The sequence below is a fragment of the Cavia porcellus genome, unplaced genomic scaffold (genome assembly GCF_034190915.1).
Source record: "Cavia porcellus strain 051 isolate PalLab524CR breed Dunkin Hartley unplaced genomic scaffold, mCavPor4.1 scaffold_22, whole genome shotgun sequence".
Taxonomy (NCBI): Eukaryota; Metazoa; Chordata; class Mammalia; order Rodentia; family Caviidae; genus Cavia; species Cavia porcellus.
This window is the reverse complement of record NW_026947505.1, coordinates 41,347,652-41,368,377: the sequence shown is the minus strand read 5'-3', so window position 1 is coordinate 41,368,377 and position 20,726 is coordinate 41,347,652. Positions and strand designations below refer to the sequence as shown.

The window sequence follows — 20,726 nt, the reverse complement described above, 5'->3', positions numbered from 1 at the left end:
GCAAGCAGGCAGTCGTGAGTTCGATCCCCGGTACCGATAAAAAGGAAAAAGACCAAAAAAAAAAAAAAAAAAAAAAAACCTAAGAAGACTGGAAGTACCTGCAGGCAGAGGCAGTAGGCAGGCAGCAATCCCTTGGGAAGCAAAGTGGCCTGAGATCTTCTGGCCTCAAAAGCAAGAATAAGGGCCATGGCTTTACCACCAGCTGGGGCCAAAAACCAGAAGAGAGGGCTTGATTTTCCATAGAATGGACCTCCACTGCTCCTCCCATCACCATGGCAACAGAGGTGGACCTGGCAGCTCTCCCCCCACTTCTGTCTTCCCCACTGGAGCTGCAGAGGGAGAGCATTTGTAGAGAGTGAGCCCTCTTTGCTACCTCTGTGACCTGGGTTAAACTGCTGGTCCCTGCTGAGCCTCAGTCTACACATCTGTTGTCAGGAGGTTACAATCCTTGGTCCCAGGACTAAACACACCAATGCCCAGCAAAGCCTCACAGTGCCTCCTCCCTCCAGCCCCTGCCTTTCCTCCACCTCTTGCTGCCCATCTCTTGCTCCCAGCTCCAGGTTAAGCATCCCTCATTTGAAAATTCCAAATCCAAAGCATTTTAAGAAGTACCAAGGTAATACCCTAAGAGGAAAATTCTACCCTTGGGAACTATTTCCTGCACAAAATTTAAAATTAAAAGGAGAAATTGAAGGGTGAGTAGGGGAATGGGTGGAAAAAGTGATATCATATACAAATACAAAGTCACTATGATGAATGTGATCATTTTGTGTATCCAAAATGTACCAATAAAATCTAATGAAAAAAAATGAGCTTCAAGCCAAAAACACGCAAATAAATAAATAAAATTTACAACATTGCTTAAAGCTGGGTGTGGTTGTACACACTTGTAATCCCTGTTCAGAGGCAGGAAGATTATAAATTTGAGCCCAGCCTGGGCAACTTAGTGAGACCTTGTCTCAAAATTAAAAGGGTGTGGGTGTTGGGGACTTGTGAAGGTTCTTAGTTCAAGCCTCATTGCCACAAAAAATATAAAATTACAGTTAACCTATTTGTGTAACATACACAGAACATTAAATGAATTTCATATTTAGACTTGATGTCCCCCAGATATCTCATTATGCATACACAAATATTTCAAAATCTGAAACATTCTGGCCCCAGCCATTTCAGGTGAGGGACTTTCATTTTACATCATCTTCTCTTACTAAGATTTCTCCACTTCTGGCTCTAATGATGGGTTTGCAAATTTGTTTGTTAGTTTGTTTTTGTAAGACTTCCCCCATCGGCCCTCCTCTGCTTTTTTCTGGCATCCACACAACTCCAGGTTGGCCCTGAGCTGAAGTGATGCACAAGACCCTCAATGCCCACTTGCAAGTTGCAGTGAAGAGATTAGGGCACCATTTCCACCCCAAACAGAGGAAGTTCAAAGTCCTGGGTCTTGAGGTAATAACCATTCACCACTCCCTAACACAAATCTCACTGGAGAAATGAATTGTGCATACAATATGGGCTTGGTTTCTACCTTGTGGAAGAGAAATTAAAAACTAATGTCTATGAGACTAAGATTCTCTTAACTTCTGAATATACCAGATTTCCTGATCTCTAGGAAACACAAATAAGCTGAGAAGGCTTCCAGCATGAGAGATAAGCTATCTCAGAAAGACCAGAAGAAGTGATAATAACTGGAATTCAGGGGCTGGTAACAAACCATGCTTCCATGAGAGTCCTACAAACCAGCTAACTAACTGCACACTGGGAAATGTTCTATGGGTTGGGAGCTAATCTTGCCCTGCCAGGAGCTACCTGGGCTAGAGACCTCCTTAGGATCCAGGGCATTGTAGTAGTGGAATAAATAGGTCCAGACAGGGAGGGCCCAGTAGTTAGTGCTGGGGCATCTGAGTTTGACTAATGACTATGTGTGTGTTTCCTACCAGGTTGTCCACTAGACCTCTAGAAATTTCAGCTTCTTCATCTGCTAAACAGAAATAATGCCAGAGACACCGAGCCTACAAAGTGGCAGGAGACAGCATCGAGGAGAGAGGTGGGCAGGAACTCTGCAGGGCAGGCACTTTGGCCTCTGTTACCAGTCTCCATTTTATGGCTCAGAAAAATGGCAAATGGGAGCCAGCTGTGTATGGTTCATACATGTAACCCCAGCTCTCTGGGAAGCTGAGAAAGAAGATCACAAGTCTGAGCCCAGTCTGGACAACTAGAAGAGATCCTGTCTCAAATAAAAAAAAAAAAAAAAAGTGAGTGGGGTAGGGAATAGCTTAGAGCAAAAGCCCTAGGTTCCGTCCCTAGTATGGAGGAGAGAAATGTGGCCACTTGTCCATGTTTCCTAGTGTTTCTGCCTCATGGATACTAATACACCTTCACACCTGGGGGCTAGGCACAGCAGAGATTGGGGAGCACTGAGCTGAATGCTCCGTCATGATAACAGGAGCTCAGTCACATAGAGCAGTCCAGCGAGGGTGCTCAGATGATCTAGCTTTGGGGGAAATAAGCAAGTGGCCTTTGTTTTTCTTCTGTGTTTCAGGTATCGATATCTGGACACTGTTCTCTCCTCGTCTCTGGTCCTGAAGTGCCCTTGACCTTTGTGTTCTTGGAGACTCTTGTCATTCATTGACAATCATTATTTTCTTATGCATGTGGAGACTGGGAGATCAATAGCTAAAAATTTTTCAAGTATTTTTTAAATTTTCATACAGGGATACCAAATGAACCCAGGCAATTTTCCTGACTTGATTCAGGCGTAATGGACCTGAAACAAGACTTATTAGAAATCAAATGCACTCAAATGCTTTTCTAGCATGAATCATTTATTAAAGACAGAATTGCTAGCTGTGAGTGCTTAAAATAAGTTGACTTACAGTACCCCTGTTTTGGGGCAGCTCTGAAATACAGCCACATCTGAAGTACTCAGATGTCAAGAGTGCTTCTAGGGTAATTGTGGGCTGGCTATTCCTTGAGATGTTTCATTAATGACAGCAATGAAGAAATATGAAGCAGGGCCTTCTCTCTGACTTTTCTTATCTCAGTTGTAAAGATGCTTGGTGAAGCAGTGATGTTTCACCAATTTCTAAGTAGAATACACACATCCATTCATTTATCAGTTGATAAATTTATTCATTCATTAGGTGGTTTATTCTTAAAGTTACCCATTCATTCATTAAATTAAAAACCCACTGGTTCACATTAAATTAGAGCTTTACACACGGCATTGCATCAGACTTCAGAGTTTTACAGAGCTTCTCTCTAGGATCTAAGAGGGTAAGCCTATGTCCAAAGAGCTACAGCACTTATTGAGGAATAAATACATCCACCTCTGGATGAACTCCCACCCCTTCTACTGCTACAGAATAAACAGATGCTAAATAAATGTTGACTCTCTCTGAATTTCTGGATGACTTAATACAATTCAATCTCAATTCCCCTAGTTCTCAAAAAGAACTGCAAAAGTTCTTTTTCATGACAACAAGCACAGGGCCAATGACTCCTCTGTTTATTATGCTTGCAGAAACCACACAGATAAATCCACATGATTGCTTGCTAACCCTTCACATTGGGTAAACACCATGAAGAGTTCTCTTCCTACCAACACCCGAATTGCATGGGCCAATACATCAAACTGACATGCAAATAACTAAAATGAAAGCAAATTGCCTACTTAAAACCCAGTAGAGGAGCTCAGATGTTGGTGGAGGAACACAGTTGACTTTTTTTCTTTTTCTTTTCTTTTTCTGAGTTAATAAAAGATTAACACAGAATGTAGTAAGGTAATAATATATATTAAAATACAAATCTGGTAAAAGCAAAGGAAAATTGAAACTATGCTCCAATCCAAGGATGTTTCCATCTATATTTTGCTTTTTTGTCATATTCACAAATATATAATTTGTAAGTTTCTGTCCTGTTATAATTTTCTTTCTATACTCCATGCTGTGTCTGTGAAATTTAGGTCCAGTCATTTTAAGTGCAACAGTCATTTTTATGACTCTATTTAAAATTAATATATTCTCAGCTGGGGTAGCGGTACACATCCATAATCCCAGCACTCCAGGAAGTTGAGGTAAGAGGATCAAAAATTCAAGCCCCGCCTGGGTAACTTGGTGCTTAGCAAGACCCTGTCTCAAATTTTAAAAAGGGATGGGGATGTAGCTGAGAGTGGAAGGCCTTATATCCAATTCCAAGTATCACACACACACATACAAATATATTCATAAATTGATAAGTCACATTGGTCTTATTTCTAATATTTGTTGCTAATATAGGCAATGCAATAATGAACTTTGAGATTGGAGCTGTTGCATCATTCTGACATATACACATCCAACCGTACTACATATTAACAAATGGCTTTTCAAAATGCTTGGACAGAATTAATGCTCCTGATGACTGTTTTGTATCAGTGAGACAATAGGAATTCTTCATTTTCTTCTTTATGCTTCTCTGTGTCTTCTAATGATGACACCAAGATTATTCTCCACTTGCTTAATACATTTAAGTTAAAAAGAACTCAAATTTTACACCGCAGTTTTTAGATTAAACAGTGATGTTCATATACATCACTGGATATGTAAAAGCTCTGTGGTGTATTACTGTACTTATTTTACAGTTAAGGAAATAGAAGCTCAGGAAAGTTTTATTTTTCATCTTGTCACTAACCAATTCTGTCCCCTACCCTCTCTGAGCCTTGTTTTTTCTCTGTCACTCCCATCAAACTAACTCCCAAAACTATTCAGAGCACAAAATAAAGAGTGCTGACTGAAAACATTAAGAAAGGATGAAGAGACGTTGTTGTGTACACACGCACACACAATTCACTCAACAGTTATGGAGGACCTACTGTCACTGACTGGCTTGCTTTGTGGTTTTGTTATTTATATCTCTGTCTTTACACTCTTCTGTTCACCGGATGAAATAACTAAGGATTGAAGAATAAAGGGAAAAAATGAATTCTTAGAAAACCTCAAAGTTGTGCTTGCTTCACCAGCATATATACAAAACCTCAAGGTACCATTCCATTTGGTCCTTGGGGAAAGCAGCAAGATTTAGCAAATCCTTAAGTTTGCTAAGGCGACTTAGGACTTACTCCTTTAATCCTTGGATCTAAGCTTTAATAGCAGTTTAATTCTCAAAGATCGGTAAATACCGACTCAAATGAGAAAACCAAAAATCAACTCAATACTAAGGGTGAGTGTATTCTGCCAGCAAACCTCTCTGATCACAGGACCTTCTCACTTCTAAAAGAGCCAGCCCTGGTTGGACAGAGGCACTGTGAGCCCCACACTGCTGAGTCCCACAGCGTCCTCACACTGCCAAGAAACACCCTCAAACCACTGGACCCACCCAGCAAACCTCACCACTCTGAGCCTGGTACTGGTACAGAATTACTCGTTGTCACCAGCAGACTCACCTGGCATGGGTGGGTGGAGTCCCTGCAATAAGCCTGTATCATTACTGCCACAGGGTCACAGGGTGGACCAATGGCACTTGTCACAAGTAATTTCATCCTTTCCTGAGACATCTACTCATAAACTTCTGCTTCACTGATTTTGCCATGGAGCTGAATAACACAAGGACTTGAGCTTCCACATTCTCAGAGAAGGTTTGGGAACTGAATGAAAAATACTGGCTCTGGTTCCTCAGATAATATGAGTTACCACATAACCCCAAACTCCTGAAGACCTACCCGAGAGAAATGAAGCATATGTGTTCAGAAGAGCTTATACACCCATGTTCAACACAGCATTACCTATAGTAGTCAAAGACACAACAGTCTAAGCGTTCTCAATTGATGAAAGGTGGTCCATCCTGAAGCGGAATAGTCTTCAGCCACAAAAAAGAGATGAATTACTAACACATGCTACAACATAAATGAACTTCAAAAACATGTTAGGGGAAGGAGAATCAGTCACAGAAGACTATATATAGTCATATATATATATATATATATATATATATATATATATATAGAGAGAGAGAGAGAGAGAGAGAGAGAGAGAATAGGCACATCTAGAGAGAGGAAGTAGACTGGTGGCTGTCCAGGTGTTCAGGCCTGGAAGATGGGAGGGGTGGGAATGACTGTGTGTATCATCTTGCTTCTTTTCTCTTCCTTCCTTCCTTCCTTCCTTCCTTCCTTCCTTCCTTCCTTCCTTCCCTCCTTCCTTCCTTCCTTCCATTCTAGTTTGAACCCAGGGTCTTCACCCACTGAGCTACAGCCTGTCTTTTTGTGAGACATCACACGTGCAGTCCTCCTGCCTCAGCCTCTCAGTGTTGGGACTGGAGGTGTGCAGCATTGTCACTGGATGGAGTTTCATTTTGAAGTGACAAAAATGATTCAATATAGACACTGGTGGTAGGTGCAGCTGTGAATATACTAAATGGCACTGAACTATGCATTTTAAAGAGTGAATTTCATGGTATGTAAATCATATTCCCAAGAAGCTAGCAAAAGAAAAGCAACGAAGGGAACACTAGCCTTATACACCGCGTGAGCACAGTCAGCTTTCAGCCCACATAGTAAAGTGGCCAGAGAAGCGTGGTGGCATATTGTTTAGACAAAAGGAAATGAATGTGTCTTTGGAGCAGAAAGAACCCAGGGAATTTCAGTCTGCAGGAAAAAGGCACGCCCCCTCACAAGGCTGTGAAGTGAGGCCCAGCCAAGGACTGCTAAGTCCCTTTGGAAGGAAAAGGCCTCCTCCTAAACTGACCTAGGCTGGACCATAAGGGAAGCAGGATGGAACCTCACCTTGATCCACAGCACAGCCCATGGGTAAAGGCGGCCAGGAATATTAAGAACTGGCTAACATCCCATGCACTCCAGACAGTCTCAAAAAGCTAGGAAACATCAACCAGAGGCGTGTGCCACCACAGCCACTGCCAACATTAAGAGTTACCAGGCTTTGTGCAGAGTCAGAGATCTCTGTTGAATCAAAGATTGTTTTATCCATTCACAGAGAGTTGCTTTGAACACCTGAGAAGAAATACTCTGTCGATACTCATTACCAGTGGCGTCCCCACAGATACTGGGAGAGAGGCAGGTCCCATAGGTGCTAGACTCTCCAGGATTACATGTGGATGTGATCTCAGTGCTCAGGCATGTAAGAGAACCTGCACTGGAATTCACTTCTTTTGGTCGCCAGCTAGAGCAGGGCTGACCAAGCCTCCCGATGGTGTTCGCTGGCTCGCCTTGGCCTCAGCAGCCCACATACAGCAGACACCAAGAGAAAGACTTTGAGGCAAGATTTGAAGAATTGCCAAGAGCTTGGCTGAGCTAATGAAATCAGTGGGGAGATAAGTGATTGAGAGCAAAGAAGTGGATTCATCAGGAGGCAGCACTGACATTTGTACATACGCTGGCTGGGAGATAAATTAACCAGTGAGAGGAGGGTCACAAACTGGTGTTCCCATTTCACCAGGTTTAGATTTGGGAGACTTGCCATATTCCCAAAAGTTGATCTACAGCACTGAAATCTAACCACTTGTTGCCCTGTCTCACCACCAGCAACGTTAGCCAGTGTGAGAGAGAGAGGCAGCTGTCCTGGGGCTTCATCTAAGCTTTTGCTGTGAACACATGTCTGAGTGGAATGCTGGGGATGGAGATAAAGTAGAAAGAAAATTAGATGAATTCCAAAGAGTTCCAAATATCCTTCACTAGATGGGTGAATAAACAAAATGTGGGATATCCACTGCTCAGAACTGTGAGGTGTGAATAAACATACAGTGAATGTTTATATTAAAAAATTAAAATGTATTAATGTGAAAGACATACTGGGATTAATTCTACTCAAAACATTCCCTCTTACTCTGAAAACTGTTATCCTATCATTCTTGCCACTTTCTGAAGCAGTTCTGGGAGTCTTCTTTCAATGGCTTTCTTTTGTGACTGCCCTAATGTTCTAAATTGATTCAAAATCAAATAAAAACATTAGAGCATGCTCTTGTCCACCTTATTCTCTGGATCTGGCATTGTGCAGCTTCTGGCCTTTCCCCAAAGTTAAAATGATTGTGAAAGATAAACATTTTGAATTGATTCAGGACATCAAGGCAGCCACAACTAAAGACATTCATGAGAGAGGACTTTCAGAGCTGCTTTAGAAAGTGGCAGAATGACGGGATGAGTGTGTTCAAGGTAAAGGGAACATTTTGAAGGGGAATTAAGGGCAATGTGTCTTTTACAATGATAAGTTTTAAAATTTGAACACTGACCTATTTTTGAACATATGCAAGAAGTCAACCTCTGGTCCGTACGAAATACAGATGAGCCTCAAAAATATTATGCTAAAAAAGTGCTAAATGAATGAAGCCATCTATAAAATAGTAATATAAGGGGTTATTCCATTGATACGCAATGCCTATAAAAGGGAAATTTTGGAAACAAAAAAGATCGCTGATTATCTAAGACCAGATATTTAAGGGAGGGCCAATTGCAGGAGTATGAAGGCCTTTCGGGCCACAAAATGATTCTCAGTTGAGGTGTGTCATAGTAACCAGACACATATTTTACCAAAACCCATTGCACTGTACACTTAAGTGGATTTTATAAAATGCCAATTCTCTCATTAAATGTCTTAAAAGATTAAATGAACAAAGGGGAAGAAAGAAATTTTAAAACATTGAAATCTCAACATCAAAAGAAATGGCAGAAGAGATTTTTGGAAAAGAGAAGTCAAAAAAATTTTTTTCACAGAAATAAAAAAGGAAGGTGGACAAGAAAAAATAGTACAAAGATATGAAGTAGAAACTAAAAGAAACAAGCAGGTCTGTCTTCTGTCTTTTAGTGGAAATGAACACAACCTCACTATGAACCCACCTGGCCTCTCAATCCTGACTTCATTGTCATATACACAGGAGGTTTCTGTGCAGTCTAATTTTTACACAAAAATAATATCCTTCTTTTGGCATTTTCTCAAAATGCCTAATAATAGTAACAAAGACATGCAACAGGTTAACTCATCATGATCTAGTTTTTTGGTGTCTGTAAGCTGGCTCCAGAAATACTTGGGGACAACCAAGCCCTACATCCTAGAATAAAGCATTTACACTTCTCAGCTTTTTTTTTTTTTTTTTTTTTTTTTTTTTTTTTTTGGTAGCACAGAGAATTGAACCCAGAGCCTTGTGTTTGCAAGGCAAGAGCTCTACCACTAAGCCACATCCCCAACTCCTTCTTGACTTTTTGAAAACAAGGATTTTTACTTGCCCCAACCTTAAGATATTTTCCCAATGTCCCTATGAGATCTCAAAGATGGAGAACACAGGGTCAGATACAAAAGTGTAAGTTCTTTCTGTTCTTTAAAAAGTGACTTGCCTTGGACAGAACAACAGAAATAATTCAAAATGGCAGGAGTTCCACTTTTGCAGTGTTCTGTCCTTTCCCACATGAAAACGATTTTCTGCAAACAGGGTTAGCAGATTCTCCACATATCTGAAAGTATCCAAATGCTGTTGCAAGAATTTTTAAAGTCATATTCTCTGAATACTCAAGCCTTTTGATGGAAATTCTACAATGTACATTTTTATTTATGTCTTGAGTCACTAAGACAGCCAAAATACAGAAAGGGATTTTTTCAGAAGAATTAAGTTGACACATAAAATCATTAATCTCTCATACTCACTGGGGACAACAGTAATCTTAGTTGGTGAGACATCAAGTAAGACTTTACTTGGACTCTGGTACCTTTATATATTGTGAAATGATTATTAGTTCCCCCAACCCCCTGAGAAACCCCATCCACAGAGATCTATTCTTCAGGCTAAGTTTTGGTAAAATTCATTGGAAAATTTAATCATACAGCTGGATGTAAATTATTTCAGCACAAACTTTTAAAAATGTTATTTTTGATTGGCAAATAAAAACTGTATACATTTATGGCATACAACATAATGTTTTATGATTTGTTATATTGTGAAAATGATTTACTGAACTTAGCTAACAGCCAACACTTCATATACCTATCATTTATGGTAATAATATTCAAAATCTGCCCTTTTAGCAATGTTCAAATATAAAGGATGTTATTCACAATGTCCCACAATAGCTCTCAGAATGTTTGAACGTTTAACAGCAGGAGATCATCTTTTGATATTGGGATGGCATTAATGCAACCCTGGCTGTCCATAGTGCCAAGTCTGGGTCACTGGTGACAACATGTAGATTTTGTGCAGCTGCCCTGCCTTGCAGTCCTGCTTTTGCAAAGCTGACCAGAGTTGGGGAAGACTGTAGCCAGTCCATACCTGATCAGCACACATGAAATATTTATAAATCCTAGACTCAGAGCAGGATAGGATGAACAGTTTATGGGACCTGGTCAAAATGAGACCAGGAGGCTCCTTTTCCAAAAGCTGTTAAAAATTATTAGAGTAGCCAGGTGTGCTGGTTCACGCCTGTAATCCCAGCACTTGGGAGGCACAGGCGGGGGAGATAAACTGTGAGTTTAAAGCCAGCTTTGGCTACATAGAGAGTTCAAGGCCATCTTGAACTATGGTGATACTGTTTCAGAACAAACAAAAAACAAACAAAAAAAAAACTCCCAGAGCAAAGTTTTACGGAATGAGTCCTAATTGACTACACAGTTCGTATTTGCATAAAGCTGCTTGCAGTCAATGACATCCTGACCTCACTCACTGAGAAGCTCCTCAAATCTGTCTAATAATTGCCTGAAAATAAGCACATGTCATCTGGAAAGGGTCTTTATGAAAGGTGAGCGGTTATGGAATTCCAAGATCCTCCAGAGTTGGGGAGCTTAAGTCCTAAACTGAAGGGGCAGGGGTGATTCGGCTATTAAGTTGACCTCCAATGCAAGAAGCACCCTAGACAGAAAAAAAGGGAGAAAGGGAAAGGCTTGCAACACGTTGGGGTGGGGACATGCTAGGAGGCAGGAGAGCAGCTGGCAGGGCCTCGGTGGTGGGCACGCTGGCTCCAGTGGCTGCTCAGGAAGTGGAGAATTGATTCCGCAGATAGGAGCAGAGGTGGGCAGTACAATAAGCAGCTCTGAATTTCCTTTTGATATGTTAATGTGTTCTATGGGAGGGAGTCTACTTAATGGATTTTGCTTAGGTGTAGCTCGCCTGCCCAGTTGGATCACCTGGCCATGTTCTGTTCCCAGAATCTCACCCATCAACCCAGCAAACTTTGCTATAAGGCACTAACTATTTCAACACTGTATGGTTATGCATCTGCTTTTCATTTAGGTTATTATTTTCCATTTCCTATTTAAAACAGTAACAAATGTTAAGCTTACAAATTGCTACTTTGGTTGGGACCCCAGTCTTTCTAGGCTGAGTCTGTAGGTGTCAGTCCTGAGAAATGGGTTTGCATTGCAACAGAATGGAACCCAATGGAATGTCTGAGAACAGCAGTTGTATATGGGAATTTCCATTTCTTAGCTGTGAGAAATTTTGTTTTTGGGGGGAGAAATGGGCTATTTCTGAAACATTACTTGTTATCAGGATTACGGATGGGGGAACTACTGTGGCATCTAACTATGATGGCATCTAATCAATATATACCAGGATCCTCTTAAACATCCTGCCTGCCATAGACAGCCCCACAGCAAAGAATTACTTGTCCCAAATGTCACCAGTGAAGAGATTGAGAAATGCTGCTGTCAAGGAATCTCACCCTGGGAAAACCGGCTGGGAGGTCAGACAGACAAGCAAACCTGATTACCTAAGCTCTGGGGCCCATCTTTCTCCAGGATGCAGCACCCCTCAGTGCTAGCTCCATCATTCTGTACTAAAAACAAGGCCATTGAAAACCTCATGCCATCACTAAGAACCCAGTACAGAAATTAGGATAGGGATGCATATTCCTCAAACAAAGGACTAATATCTAGAATATATAAAGAACTCAGAAAAATTAGACCATCCCAAATAAAAGACCTAATCAGAAAATAGGCAAGTGAAAAGAATAGACACGTCTCAGAAGTACAAATTCCCCCCACTCCCATAAAATTCAGCATCCCTGGCCATTAGAAAATAGGAGGGTTACTGTGAGCTTGAGGACAGCCTGAACTACATCGTGAGATCCTGTCTCAAAAAATAAAAAATAAAACCAATTTCATCTTATACCAGAAAGAATGGCAGTCATCAAGAAAGCAAATAATAACAAGCTAGCATGGCTTTGATGAAAAAGAAATCCTCCTACATTGTCAGTGACAATGTGAACTAGTACAGTCATCATGGAAATCAGTACGGAGTTTTTTGCAAGAATTAAAATCAGATATTCCACTTGACCCAGCTATTCCCATTCCAAAAGAGCTTCCCAAAAGAGCTAATGATATCATATTACAGTAATATATACAAACCAAAGTTTATAGCAGCACAATTCATAATAGCTAACCCCTGGAAGCAGACTGTATAGCCATCAAAAGACAAACGGATAAACAAAGTGTGGTGTCCATATATAATGAAATAAAGTATAAATTTGAGACTCTTGTAGGAAAATGGATGCACCTGGAAAATATAATGCTAAGTGTATTGGATGGTATCCATCATTTGAGGAAGACAAAGTATAAATAGAGAGTAAAATGAAATACAGACTGAAGACAAGGAGTACGTCTTTTGCAAATGAGAAAGGGTCCAAGAGACAGAAGGCAAAAGGGGAGAGAAAGGGAAGTAAAAAGATTTGAGATGTGTCATGTACATTTACCAAATACCCACAAATGCTGGACATGGTGGTGCACGCCTATAATTCCAGCACTCAGGGGGCTGAGGTACGAGGATCACTGTGAGTTTACGGCCAACCTGGACTACAGAGTGAGTTTGAGGTCAAGCTAGACTATATAATGAGACGCTGTCTCAAAAAGACAAAAACAAAACAAAAAAATACCCATTAAAAAAATAAACATTATACATCATAAACATGAACTAAAAATAATAACAATAATAATGGGGAAGGGGGATCTAGAGACGAGGGAGGGAGGCAGGGAGGCGAATGGGGATTTAAAAAGAATGAGGATGCGTTATGCACATGTCCCTGAAATGAATACAAACTATGTTGCAAATATGTACTAAGAAAAATTTTTAAAAGCTGGAGCTGCAAAGAAATAATTGCCATCTAGCTTAACGATGCATGTGGAAGAGTGAGAGTCTCATGAAGGATGAGTGGAGTGCAGGGGGGATGCTGGGCAAACAGACGGGGACAAGAATTGCTATGGGAGCTGTATACACATTTGGAAAAAGAAGCTCTTGTTGCATGTCCTTTAAACCTGGACTTCATCTGGGCTGAAAAAGAGAGTAAAGAGGAGAAAAGAGCCAGGATGACTTACAGCTGGGATCCAGGCAAAGATGATAGAAGACTGAATTGACTGTACATTGCTGTCTGCAGCATCCTGGGAAGATGTGCTTGGTTCTTTAAAATTTCATCAGCCTAGGTTAACCTCAGCCCACAGAGAATTGACTATTCACAAGGAGCCAATGGAGATGGGAAACAGGCCAAATTTCACTTTGGGATTAATTCATTTCTCCCATTTGCATTTCAAAGATTATCTGAGATAAGCCACGGCAGTATCTTTTTAGATAATAATTTGCATGTAAACTTGGTGAGGGAAATCAACCAAAAGTTGAAAGCAAGCCAGAATTCCACCTGCCCACAGACTTTGGATGTAGGAAGGGCAGGTGCTGAGGGTATCTTGAGTCCAGCTACTCAGTGAGGGTCAATCCTCAGGTCAGCACTGGATTCTGAGAATAGTGCACACTTAATTTATTTTGTATAATCCATTGTCATTCAGATACTGTCATCACAGGGCCCTTTCTTTTTCCCCATTGGCCAAAGCCAACACTCCATGAAAGCCGTACAGTTTGTCTCTTAAACACTGCTTTTAGTTTTTCTCCAAATTCTGAAATACTCTTTCTGTATTTCCCTAGCTCTTGAAAACTAAGAAGAACGTGTAAAAGAAGGTCTCTATGCTAGAGCTCTATTCGCTACTTTAAGAACATTCCCCATACATCTACTCTGTACATGGCTCTGCACTTCGCACTGAGGGACAGACTGTAGGATGCACCCCAGATGTGAAGATGTGGTGTCTCAGAACCAGGGCTCTGGAAAGCAATGGTTTGGGTTCAAATCTCAGCTCTGCTAATTATTATGAGTTTAATTGAGTTAGTAATCTTGCTAATCTTGGCTTTCTCTACCTATAAAATGAAAAGCTGCAATAGCTTTTACATGCCAGTTCACTATGTTGATAAAATGAATTAATAACTGTAAAGTCAGGTAACAGATTGACAGTGAGGGAGCCCTCACTAGAGTCGGCACATTACTCTACAAGCTGGAGTTAATTTAGAGCATTGGTAGGAAGCATAAGGATGACATTTTATTGGTGAATTTTGAGTTCTGTCTGCTAAATTTCTAACTCGTTTAAAGTCTAAGTCTGGATTTCAGTTTTTGAATTCCAGTTTAAAAAAAAAAAAAGTGGACTAGGAAGGATTCTGCCTTTTACTCTAATAGTCTTTCTTATCTTAATTTTTTAAAAAATCAGTCTTTGAGTCTACATCTGCTTCTTGTTCCTTCGGCCAATCCTGAGAATACCTCTTTTATTTCTCAACTAAGGGTAGGTTTATCCCTGCTGGGAACAAGAATCTTGACCTGGGATCTGCTACAAATGACTTCGCCTTCCTTTCTGGGCCTTCTTTCCTTATAAATTTCAGGATTTCTGGCTCTGCTTTCATTTTCTGCAGCTGTATGTCACCTACAAGGCACAACTGGTTAGTGCATGTTAAACGAGAACAGACAGCACTTTACACTCTCCCACCAGCTGCAGGACCCACGACAGAGCCTTGCAGTGATGGTCAAGGCAGTAAAGGGTTCACACTCTGCAAGATCTCTTCCTTAGTATCACCCCAGCCAGCCTCCTTCAAGGACTCAGAATTCACAGCCACAGCTCCATTTACCTTCCCCCATCAAGGCTATTAGTCTCTATTTCAGTCTCTATCTGAATATCAGCAAGTGTATTTTGATTGGTCTTCACTGTTACCAAGTGATTCCTGCTACTTCCCCCCTGAATTCCATCCCATTAACCATTTTGCTATGAAGCGCCTAAGTCTGGTAAGTCAAGAGTTCTCAAGCAGCACACACTGTCTGTTTGCCTTGAAAGGTCATGTGGTAAATCTACATCCTTGAGATCAGTTTGCAGGTTGGAAAAATAGTGACTTAGCATAACTGCTTTCCAGAATTCTATAAACCTCAGAACCTACTTTCCATCCATTTCTCTGCATGTACTAACATGTGCTTTTCAAAGTGGGGATCACATGCTTGTTGACGATACCGTATTCATCTGTGCTCTGCACCCCTTCAGCAGCTCTCATGCTTTTTGTTCCTTTTAGCTCTAGTTTTGTGCTACGCCTTTTTTTTTTTTTTTTTTTTTTTTTTTTTTTTTTTTTGTCTTTTTCCTTTTTATTGGTACCGGGAATCGAACTCACAACTGCCTGCTTGCAAGGCAGGCGCTTATGCCGCTGAGCTAAATCCCCAGGCCCCTATTATCCCTATTCTCAGATAACTTTTGTATCACAAGTCGTTAAGACCTTTTGCCCTGTAGTGAGTTTTTAAGACGTAGATAACAGCATATTTAGATAAGGATCTGGGCAAAGAAGATCCCCCTAAAACCACCCCTTCTTCCTGCTGCCACAAGGCAGGCTTATGCTGAGGTTTCTAAGCGATGCTTTGGGCTTTAGTAGCCAAGGTATTGTGAAGACTGTAAGACCTTCATAGACCTTGTTGCAGACAATTTTAGGAATTAAGATTGGCATTAGTACTGATCTCTGTTAAAGAGGTAATTTTGGTAATTGGGGATGCCTATCAATAGAACAGAGTCCATTATCAAACATTTCCTCCAAAGTACTGACTAAAAGTATCAACTGAAGTGATCATTGACACTTGTTAATTAAGCCCATTTGGAATATGCCTTTCTAGGAGATGTATTGATTCTCATTATGTTTTCTGCTTATTACTAAATAGATGATAATTTTCTCTCATTTCATACTGTCTTTTCCCCTGAAAATCAAGGCTTTCTCTCCTCATAGAGAACACGAACAATATTCAACGGTTTTAACTTTGAATTCATGATTTTTGAGCCTGATGCCCCTGTCTCCCTTGTCCCTGCACACAATAAATCCCATACCCACTATGCACACTTACACACAGACACACACTTTCTCCCTTCTCTCCAGATACACTTTTTCCTAGCTGAGGATGGCTGACTAATAACCACAGATGGGCACAACATTTCGTAGTTTTGCAAAGAGAAAGTCCAGCAACCCTGGCCTTCATGACGGCCAGTGGTGCTGGCGATGCAAGGATAATGCACAAAAAATGAGACATAGACTGCTACAGGGTAGTTACATCCATTAGTCATGCTAAGTGAGCTTCCATTTGGTGCTAAATTAAGTTTAGACTAGAGCAAAGTTTAGACTAGAGCAAAAACCATCTTATAAGTGTTTAGACTTGTAGGCAAACGAGGCTGATAACATGTACTTAGGGGGTGAATTCTTAAGCACTCTCTAAAACTTTATTTCAAGGCTTGCTCACTCTCTGTAAAGAATTAAGTGTTCTTTCCCTCTTAACTAGATTGGAGTACCTTATCTTGAAAAGTGTTTAGATTTTTTAAAGAAAAAAAAAAAAAGACACTGAAGACTTCCCAAAATATCAAAGTACCCCTTTTTAAAAATTTCTAGGAGATGGAGAAATTCGTAGGCCAAAATTAAGTAAATAAAGAGGCAATTTCAAGTGCCTGTTTCCTTGACAACTCCCCTCCCCCAGCCTTCCTGTGATAGGGAAAAACCAAAATGAAAGTGAGGAGGGGTAGCCGCCAAGCCCGCCGGAGCCCGGCAAGCCCAAGCCATAGCAGACTCAAGAAGGAAATACAGATAAACCAGTTTAGATCGGGGTTGCATTTGGGGTAGTATTTTTTGGTGGTTGCCATAGAAACGCCAGGGGACAGAAAAACGTGTTGCACGACACAAAAGAGAGCAATATGTACCACGAATCTTCTCCCTAGGTTGGTCTATGGCAGAGAATGCTTTGCCTCAAGGAGGGGTTGCAGAGCACCAGTCGGAGCTGCCTGCAGCCCCGAAGGGCGCTCAGCGGCCGCACAAAGCAAGGGTCCCTCGGTGGCCCCGAAGCCACCGGGGCCCTGCGCCCCCCGCGCGTCCCGCCCGGCGCCCACCCCGCAGGGTCCGAGGGAGACGCAGGCGGGAGCCGGAGGAAGCCGGAGCCGGCCACACCCAGGGAAGGTGCCTGGAGACGGCACCGAGGCACCTACCTCTTTCCTGGCAGCCCTTGGCACATGGACTTAGGAGCCAGAGACTGAACGCGAGCAGACTGGGGTTCAGAAATTGCCACTACTTTACAGGAGCTGTAAGTCAGCCAACACTGGAAAGAAAAAGCCTGACTCCACCCAAGGGGTGGACCCTACGGGAAGAAAAAAGTGGTCCTCGGCTGACGTCTCTCCCCACCCATGTCACTTCCTTTTAAAGCTACGATTTACCAGCCGCAGGGAGGGCAGCTCGGACCCGTGTAACCTGAGTCACTCCCTCCCCTTCCCGAGACCCTGAGCCTCGCCTTCCCATCGCGTCTGAGCTCTGGCTGGGGAAGCTGCCACCGTGGAAAACAAAGCCCGCCAAGTGGCCTTGTCGCGGTCCCCCCTTTCCAAACCCTGTTGCATCCCCGCGCCCAAAAGGCTCTTTCAACCCCAGACTCCTGCCCCTCTGCTCTGGGACCTGGAAATTGTCCTCAGTTGACTCATATTTAATTCACCAAATAGAAGATCAATTTGTTTGATAAAACGATCACGCTCTTCAAAACCAAAACAAAATCTTTACCTCTGTCCTCCGTGGTGCTGGCAGATTGCGTCCACTTGGAAAAACCCGAAAGCCCCTTCCACAAGCTAATGCTAAACACTGGAAAGACTTAGATGTTAATAGCCGGGTGAAGGAAGCTCCCGGCTGACGCGTTTTCTCTCTCCAAACCCAGGCACCGAGGTTGGTTCCCACCGCATGTGCGCACACACGCAGGCACACACGCACTTGCACGTGGTATTTGCACGCGGTGAGAGACGGGGTTGAGCAGACCTTTTAATAAAGTGGAGACATCACAACTTCAAAAAGGAGCAGGCTGTGAAACTACAGGAGCGCCGGGTCTCCAACATTCCTAGAAAATTCAGTCTCAGGGTGGTTAAAGGTGGATGCCCTTCAGACACCCACTGTTGCACCCAGTGTAAGGAGCGATATTTGAGCATGTTCTTAAGACTCCCGTTTTCACTTGATTCTTTAGGTGCTTATCATCTATAGGGGAATTCAGATCTGCTGACGAATAGCTGAAGCACTTTGCAGAATTATTAAGAGTTACGAAAGCACCCCACTGTGCAGAGAGGGTGGACAGAGCTCCTTGGCTGTGATGAGTTGGAGGGGCCCCTCGAATAATTCAGGAAATAAGGCTTGGACTGGCCCCTAGGACAGGTGGCATTTAGGTCATGCAGGATGGGGAAAAGGAGGACAAAGAAGGAATGAGGAGGGGACAGAGAGCATTGCAGGCACACACACAAAAGAAGTGTTGGAACTGAAAACCCATTTGTGGTTTATTTTAATACCCATGTGAAAATAAATCTGACCATCTAGTAATGCTGATAAAGAAAACTGATGAGAAATTTCTTGCAACCAAGGCAATTTTGCAAAGTTCTCTCTCATAATCTTTCACATTACATTGTGTATAATCTCATCGTGAGGGGAAATATGAAAGAATTGGTTTTCAAGCTACTTTTCACATACACTGTTTCTCACAATTGAATTTTGAATGGGAATTTATTTCAAAATCTAATAATTGCATATTTTGCATATATTTATTTGGAGTATAGCCAATGACCTAATGAAAACAATATAAAATTTAAAATTTTGACAATTGTAACTCTCATAAAAAATATTATGCTAACTATTGTTAATGCTTTGCCTATTTAGTCAGTATTGCTCAGAGTCCCAATTATCTCAAAAACATAGATGAAAAAATAAGAGAAAAGATTTAAAATTTTTATTTTTACTTATTTTTATTTTTGGTACTGGGGATTGAACTCATGACCTTGCACTTGCCAGGCAGACACTTATGCCACTGAGCTAACTCCCAGACCCTAAAATTTTTAAATTATAACTTTCATGGATTAAATCCTATGCTTGAAAAAAGTAATCTACATATTTTATAGCACCTTACTTTGCTATTCTGTTTTAACAAAGAATTATAAACATTTCCAGATCATAATCTAATTATCAACTAAAATACAAGTAAGACATGGACATTGCCCCAAAAGACTTGAAGTCTTAGAAGACAAGAGACTGATAAAAAAAAAAAAATGAGATAAGATGGAGGCAATAGATGACATCTATACAAAGTTCAGAGATGGTCAAGAGAATGGAGAAAAGGAGGGACTGTGTTTGCATAGTTTCTTAGCTTGCAGCAGACTAAAAAAGGTGAAGGTGAACAGTGTATCCATCAGCAAGATGGAAAGAAATAAACACTGTAAAGAAGTAATGCCAGAGGCTGGGCATGGTGGTCTAAAATCTGAAAAACAAAAAAACTCAAATCTAAATGTGACATATATTTCAGATAAAGGATATCAATTTAACTAAAAACAAATTTAGACAGAGACATGACATGAATTGTCCATGCAGAAATGAAGGGTAAATAACTAACAACAATAACAACTAAAAGATACAACCTCACATAAAAATACATCTACAAGGAGAGATAGCGTTTCCTTTGCTACTGCTGTCAAACATTAAAGCTACTACAAAGCATCCTATGAACGGGGGGCCATGTGAGGGGCCCTTTCCTCTCTTGGTGGGAACAGTGAATTTATAGTCTCTGGAATTTCATTAAATAAATTTTACAAGGCTTTAAAGTGTTCATACTCCTTAAGCCAATAATTTGACTCATTACAATTTATACCAGAGAAATAAAGATAAATTTAAAGATTTTGACATGTGTGCATTCACTGGAGTTATTTATAACAACAAAGACTAGAAACCATTTCATGTCTGAAGTCATAGGGAAGCTCTGTATCAGCAGTGTCATATAATGGACCACTCTACAGAAATTCCAGGTGCTATTTTTAAAAGATGGAGAAATTCCCATGATGTAGTAAATGGAAAGGGAACTAAGCTATATAAAAAAGTAATTTCTTATTACAGCTATACAAATATGCATCATGTATATATTGGTTGAGTGAGTGTCCCCCAAATTCCTGTCTACCTAGAACCTCAGAAAGTAACTTTATTTGGAAACATGGTCTTTGCAGATACAGTTAAGATGAGGGTGCACTGGATGTGGGGGTTCCTAGACTTCATGACAAGGAGAGATTATAAAGACACATTCAGAGAATAAGGCTCGGTGATGTTGGGGGCAGTGACTCAATTGGTGTATCTCCTAGTCAATGGCACAAGAGACTGCAGCAGCCACCACAAGACACAGGGCTACAAGTTACAAGGCACAAGGTTCTTCTTCCACAAGGAGCCCACCCTGCTGACACTTTCATTTAATACTCCTAATTGCTAGAAAAATAAACTTCTGTTGTTTGAGGCACAGGCTCTGTGGTCATTCATTATGGATCTCAACAAATTAGTACAATGTGTAAAATGGTCATTAAAATCTTCACAATGATTGCTTCTGGGGCATGATATAGTTTTGGCTTCTTTACATTTTATCATATTGTGTAAAACTTCCTACATGTATGACTTTTATA

At 41.1% G+C, this 20,726-nt stretch overlaps 1 protein-coding gene across 2 annotated transcripts in view; it reads right to left on the bottom strand.

Moving 5' to 3' along the window:
• Agpat4 (1-acylglycerol-3-phosphate O-acyltransferase 4) overlaps window positions 1–18,011 on the bottom strand; it is a 101,282-nt gene extending 83,271 nt beyond the window's left edge. Inside the window, exon 1 of one of the 2 annotated variants that reach the window (XM_003466380.5) lies at window positions 17,821–18,011. The gene's annotated coding sequence lies outside the window, so the exon portion shown is untranslated. Of the gene's footprint in view, window positions 1–17,261; window positions 17,422–17,820 lie in introns of those variants that run through there. The other variant, XM_005002172.4, reaches the window with a different exon arrangement.
• Window positions 18,012–20,726: the final 2,715 nt, after the last annotated feature.